Genomic DNA, 7051 nt, shown 5'->3' with positions numbered 1-7051 from the left:
CACCTTCTTCTAGGTAGATATGGTGCATACAATTAGCAGGACTAATTCCTTTCAAATCTGCTATGGTCCACCCTATTGAAGTCTTGTGCTCTCGGAGAACTCTAACTAGTATACTTTCCTGATCGGGCTCTAAGTCAGAGGCAATTATGACATGAAGAGTATTTTCATTACCAAGAAATACATATTTCAGTGTATCTGGTAGCGGCTTTAATTCAAGGGTGGGTGCTTCAACTGATGATGGGAGGGGTTCATGTATGGTCGGTGGAAGAGGTTCTGGTTTAGGTTGCCATTTTCCATAATTCATTACTGCCGCAGAATCTAACAATGCATTAACTTCTTCAAAATGTTTATCCTCATCATAGTAGGCTCCAAAGTGGGACAAGCACGCCTCTAAAGGATTGCTAACACTATTAGTGGTAAAGGTATTCTCAACTATAGAATCAATCATGCATATGGACTCATAGTGTTCAGGGTCCGGTGGGGCTTTAACGCCTTGAAAACGTTCACCGAGATTTTCTGATTCCCAAAGGAAAATTTTACTAGGCCAGTTTGACAATGTATGACTGCATTTGCAGTAGCTAGAAACGGACGACCTAGGATGATTGGGATATTGATATCTTGACTAGAGATACGTTGAATGTCTAAAATCACAAAGTCAACTGGATAGATAAAGTTTTCTACCTGAACCAAAACGTCTTCAATAATTCCACGTGAGATTTTGACTGACCTATCGGCTAACTGTAGTATTATCCTAGTTGGTTCCATCTCACCTAGTATAAGTTGTTCATATACCGAGAATGGTAAAAGATTCACACTAGCCCCAATATCTAATAGAACATTGTTTATCATTTGTTTACCTATGACACATGTGACAGTAGGACAACCAGGATCTTTAAATTTGACTGGGAACTTTTCTGAGATTATGGAACTAACTTGTTGGGTCAAAAATGCCTTTTTATGGACATTCGCGTCTCTCTTGAAGGTGTACATCTCTTTTAAGAACTTGGCCATATCCGGTACATGTTTAATTGCATCTAACAATGGCAGGTTGATCTTAACTTGCTTAAAGATGTCTAGGATTTCAGCGTATGTACTAGGCTTTTTCTTAGCGAGTTTCTGAGGAAATGGTGCAGGTGGTATGTACACTCTCTCAGGGGTAGCTTCCTCACTTGGACTCTTAGCATTCTCAGTCCCATTAGGGTCTTTAGACGAAGTTTGGTCAACTTCAGTCTCTTTTTCAGCTGGACTACTATCCTTAGGTGGTTCTACCGAGTTCTCTCGAGTTTTACCACTCCTAAGGGTGATAACTGCTTTGACATGTTCGTTGTGGTTAGAACTACCTGACCCATTAACCTGGTTAACTCCTTTTGGATTTGGAGTCGGTTGGCTAGGAAATCTCCCGTTATCCCTATCATTTAGCCTGCTTGAAAGTTGACTTATCTGAGTCTCTAAGTTGGTAATTGCTCGGTCACTATTTTGTTGGTACCGTTGACTCGTCAGGACAAAGTCATCAAGCTTCTGACTTAAATGGTTGATGTTTTGTGTAGTCTGGGAATTGTTTAGGGCATTACCCTCAATTAAGAGTCTTATACTTTCCTCTAGAGATGACACCTTTTTATCAACTTGGATCGGTTCTTGGACTTGAGCTTGGTTCCTAGAAAAACCTAGTGGTTGGTTGCTAGATGGGCCACCTTGATGGTTACCTTTAGACCATGATAAATTCGGGTTATGTCTCCAACCAGGGTTATAGGTATTAGAGTAAGGGTCAAACTTGGGTCGACCCTCATATTTAGATTTCATACCACCATGTAGGACACTAACCTGGTCATGGGTAGTTTCATTAGGGTAAAACAAAGGACAGTGAGGTCCAATATGACTTTGATCACCACAAATGGTACATGAATAGGTTCTGGGCTCACTCTTATATCTCATAGTCTGGTTGGACCCTTGGTTCATCTCTAAGGCCTCTAAACTCCTAAGGATATCAGACCCATTATCAACTCTATTGACCCTATGGATAGGGTTCCTATTTATTTAGGTCTCCCTCTTTGAATCCCATTGACGAGTCTTTTCAGCTAGCTCGATAAATTCGTCAAAACACACATCTGGGTCTTGATGGGTAAATTCTCCACCACTAATTGTTTCTACCTGCATTCTGGTTTCACATATAAAATTTGGGCCATGTGGCCTTTCTCAAAGCCATGATGTGGGCATTGGTATAAAAATTCATTAAACCTTTCTATGTACTCATGTAGGCTCTCACCTATTTTCTTCTTAAAGGTTTGGATAGACTGCCTAACATCAGCAGTCTTGTGGTGTAGGTAGAACTTCTTAACAAAGGCCTCTACAAGGCCATCCCAGGTGGTAATTTTTTTTAGAGGGAATCAGATGGTACCACTCATTGGCTCTATCTTCTATGGAAAAAGAAAACAAACGCAACCTAAGCACATCTTTGGTGACATTCGGATAATTCATAGTGTCACAAATCATCTCGAAGTCTCTTATATGGGTATATGGGTTTTCATTCTCTATTCCCCAAAATTTTCGAAGCATGCTAAATGTCCCAGGTTTAATGTCAAACTTAACGGTAGTGGCCGGTAAAATAACTCCTGGGTCACGTACCACTCTAGATGGGTTCATCCTATCTCTAAGGGTTTTGGTCGGCGGGGCTTCATCATCACTAACCATGTCGAGAAAATAGAATTACCACCTAAATCCGTGTAACGGGTCGGACTCAAATTAAAAAGGTCGTTTCAACAAGTCTATCTCCTACCCGTTTCCAACGTCGCATACACAAGCAAAAAAAAAATACTAGTGAAGCAAGAAAATCGTGCACATTCAGATGCAGGGTTTACTAAATTAGGTAAGCTTGGGTTACCTCAGCAAAATATACCTAAAGGTATGAGGCCGAGGCTTGTGGAATTTCGGCTGGTAACTCCTATAAGGCCCAATGCACGGGTTCAGCGTACTTTTCCACAGGTTTCCTAAATTCGGTAATTCTAACGATGCAATACGGTGTGTGCAACGTGTATTTTTTTAATTTTTTTTTATAATGGAAATAAAATCAAAAAGAATAAATAAAAGTTTCGGTTTTATAACTTACCTCTTTTGGTAGGAAATTCCACAATAAATGTTGAATATTACCTGCACAATAAAAACAAGAAAATACTCAAGTAAAATCAAATAAAAAAAAATTAAACAAAACTAAAAAAAAAAAAATCGAAACCTAACCTAAAGACAAGTCCGCGTAGGCGGTGCCAAAAACTGATATAGTTTTACAAGTGGTAAGTATAGGATTCGATACTCGGACTTTTCAAAGGATGGGTTTTAAGATTACTCAAAGAAAATACTAAGACAACTAATTAAAATTGATTTTTGGGTTTAACAAGGAGATGTAGAACTAGGGTCGGGAATCCACTATTTTGATGTTGCAAATTCACTAATTAAGACTTCTACACAATACTCCAAATTACTCAAGGCAGTTTTGAACTCAATCTCATGCCTTGGAGGATAAAAAGGTTACAGGCTCTATTTTTATGACTTTGTCATTAATATTAGGCCAAATTCTCCTTCACCTATAGAAAATCAATAGTCTAAAACTATTCAAAACAATTTAAATGAGGCTTGCAAGAAGAGAGAATTTTTAAGGAATTATTAGCACAAAAGGGGAGTAAATATGATAAAGAAAATAATTATTTAAATAAACTCATCAAGAAAATAGCTTCATCCCAACCCTAGAAAAGAAACTTAGATACTCATGGATTGAAAAATGGAGAAATATTGATTTTTCATTGTATTCAAAAAGTAATTTAGATAGATACAATGATCTCCAGTCGCTAAAGATGTTTAGCCACTACATAGTTGCAATAGTTCAGCAGCAAAAGACCTAATACAACTAAATGATACAGCACATCCGTGGTTCTAAAACGATAAGCTTATGCGACTGCTTTGCCAGGAATTGTTCTTCGTGTTCTTGGTTGAGCAGCAGCAGGAAGAATATTTGTAACTTCTCTATTCTCGATTCTAAGCCTCACTTTCTTCCCCAGACTCTTCGTCCCCCTTCTACAGCTTCAGCACATCCTTTATATACTTGAAAGCACCATAAAATCTCCGCATTAACTCCAAAAATTCTCCATTAACTCGTTGCATATACGTGAGTATTTTCTTTCCGTTCTTTTATCTTCCACGCCTTCTCAGCAATCCAACCAGGGAATAGTTACCTTGTTTATCTCCTTCACACGTATGCTGGTAACTTTGGGTCTTCAAACACGTGGAATACACAATCCTGTTCGAGTATAACCTAAACAGAGAAGATATCTTCCTTGATGTGTTCACTTACTTTCCAAAAATATCCGAGTTTATCTTCACACGTCAAAGACTGAATCTTCATATTCTCAACTGCCATGTTTTCTCACGATCGTGAGTATATCTTCCTCTTTTCGAATTTACACACCTTACCAATCTTGTTTCATCTTAACAGTCCCAAAACAACCCGAGACCATGAGAAAATCCAACAACATTTCGTCCAAATCATAGCCAGGAAATATCACCGACAATAATACTGTTTTACTTCCAGTCGTCGATCTAGCCAATTTTGATCACAGCAAAGACCCACACCAGGTATGTTTCGCTGAAATTAGTCCAAATAACTTAAGTTCAGTGATTGAATCTCTTCAGAACATGACCAACAATCAAACCCTAATTTCTCCGGTGACTACAACAATATATCCAGATAATTCAGCCAATTCTAGACAATTTAAATACCATTACCATCTCTGTTAAGCTCAAGGGAGCAGACCCACAAATTTTAGCCATTGAATCTTAGTAGAACTCCTCCAAATTACCAAACCTAATTCTGCCTGTCTGAAGAACTAGTTTCCCGCCAATTTAAGAAATTCAAAAAGGTTGAAGATGACTGCCCCCTAACCAGCAGTGGTGTCCCCTTAGCAATTCGGGGTACAAATACAAATTTTTGGGATACAAAGAGTAATTTTGGGCTGTACATAGTAGAATTTTTGGGGTTCCTTTAGTAATTTCTCGAGCAGCCATCGCCACCAACAACAGTTGCACATGAAATGACACTTTAGCCCTTTTAAGCAACGTTTCTTCTCATTTTTATCCAAAGTACCTAAAACTCAAAATTAAACATAAGAAACATAATTTACAAGAAAACTTAGCAAAGAAAGCATAAACATAGATAAATATCAAGGTGTTTTAGACACCTATCACCTCTTTCATTTCTTCTTTCCTTATATATTCTTATCTTTTTCTCTCTTGATTCTTTGTGCATCCAGAAGGCATAGTTAATATGAGACCTCCTATTGACATCAGAAAACCATGTAAGAAAAGAAAGAAAGCTTATGATGAAGGTCACACTGACAAGAAGGTTAGAAGTTTTATAAGGTGTAAGACTATTGGGCAGAACAAGAGAACATGTGCTGGTGCACATGTTGGATCTAATCCAAAGGCAAAAAGGAAAAGAACTATGGTTCAAGGAGGATCTCACTCCACTTCTTATCCAGATCCTCATGAGCTTAGTACCAGTAGGAGAGGTAGAAAAGCAACAAGAGGAAGAGGAGGTGCTTCAACTAGATCTGTTGTTGCTGCATCATCATCATCTCAACCTACAGATACTGCTGCTGCTGGTGCATCATCATCAACAAATGCAGGTGGTAAAGGTTCAACTGGTGGTAAAGGTTCAAGAGGTGGTAGAGTCAGGTCTGGCAGTGGATTGAAGGTGCAACAAACACTGTCACAGAGCATTGCAGGTGTTGGTGCGCTGAGTCAAACAATAACTCAGACTTTCACAATTCCAAAACCCAAAGGAAAAGAAAAGGTTACAGTTCCTGCTGCTGCTACTCAATAATGATTGTGCTTGGTTCTTGTTTATTTTCCTTTATGTTTTAAAAACTACTACTGCATCTGTTTGCAGCAGTTTGTTATATGTATTTTGGATAATTCTGCCATTTCCAGAGGTGTTTCTTTTACACTGGATTTTGCTGCATTCAACACAGCATCAGACAACCATTGAAAATCAAGACAGTTTGAGCATTTAAGGTAAGAAATGTTATGGTTGTGTACATTCTGGTAGAACAAGAGCATTACAGTTCCCTTGCAGTTATTCTTCTTGCAGGTTTGGTTCTTCCATGGACAGTTGTTGTGCATATGGCTCTTGTCACCACAAGCAAAGCAGGAACGTGGAGTTGGGAGTTGAACTTTCATTGCCCTTTTTTTGTTTATGGCATCTGCAAACCACTCAAAGTATGGGCAGACTGAGCATCTCAAGAACTTCTCAGCAACATGATCTTCAGTTTGAGCTTTCAACAACTTTCTCACTCCATTGCAAGGTACATTCTTACAACTTGAGTATATCCATGGACAATCAATAGGATCATGCATTCCAATCTCACATAAACAACAAATGATGTTCATGCTGCTTGATCCATCAACTACCCTGCTGTTGCTTGCCTCACTTGAATTGTTGCACCATTGAGTTTTTTCTCCACCCGTTTTTTGTTTGAACATGTTATCTTTCATGATTGTTCGAATGAAATTAAAATGATAAGTATGAATGTGTGCAGGTATATAAAGAAAACTGAAAATCAGACCGTTAGGAACGGTCTAATTTTCTGGCCACTATTTTGCTGCCACGTCATCGATCTGCCACGTCACTGATTTGTTGTGTCACCGATCTACCACGTCATAGACAGGGTAACCCAAGTTATATTAGTTGAGTTAGGTTTGAGGGCATTTTGGGGATATTTAACACCTTTTTTTGAAAAACTGTTATGTCGCCCATAGTATGGTCAATTTGTAGACGATTAGCAAAAGTATGACCAATTTGTAACTGAATTAGAAAAAGTATGACCAACTTGTAATTGGCCCTAAATAAATTTTGAGAGATAACTTGATTTTCAACCCTATATTATTGCATGTGTTGCTATGTAGTGGTTTACACGCCTGCCTAATCGTCACGCACTGAGCCAAAAATGGGAAAACATAAGTTGTACCACTTTGTATACTCATATTGACACTAGTTGTGCGCCCGGGC

The 7051-nt window shown here is 38.5% G+C and overlaps 1 long non-coding RNA gene across 1 annotated transcript; it reads left to right on the top strand.

Moving 5' to 3' along the window:
• Window positions 1-5698: 5698 nt before the first annotated feature.
• LOC113323110 lies at window positions 5699-6831 on the top strand. Its single transcript, XR_003347444.1, has 3 exons — window positions 5699-6057; window positions 6119-6347; window positions 6582-6831. It is a non-coding gene; the product is annotated as an uncharacterized LOC113323110 (long non-coding RNA).
• The last annotated feature ends 220 nt before the right edge of the window (window positions 6832-7051 follow it).

The sequence above is a fragment of the Papaver somniferum genome, chromosome 11, assembly GCF_003573695.1.
Source record: "Papaver somniferum cultivar HN1 chromosome 11, ASM357369v1, whole genome shotgun sequence".
Classification (NCBI taxonomy): Eukaryota; Viridiplantae; Streptophyta; class Magnoliopsida; order Ranunculales; family Papaveraceae; genus Papaver; species Papaver somniferum.
The sequence above is the reverse complement of the archived record's forward strand: the minus strand, read 5'-3'. Positions and strand labels throughout refer to the sequence as shown.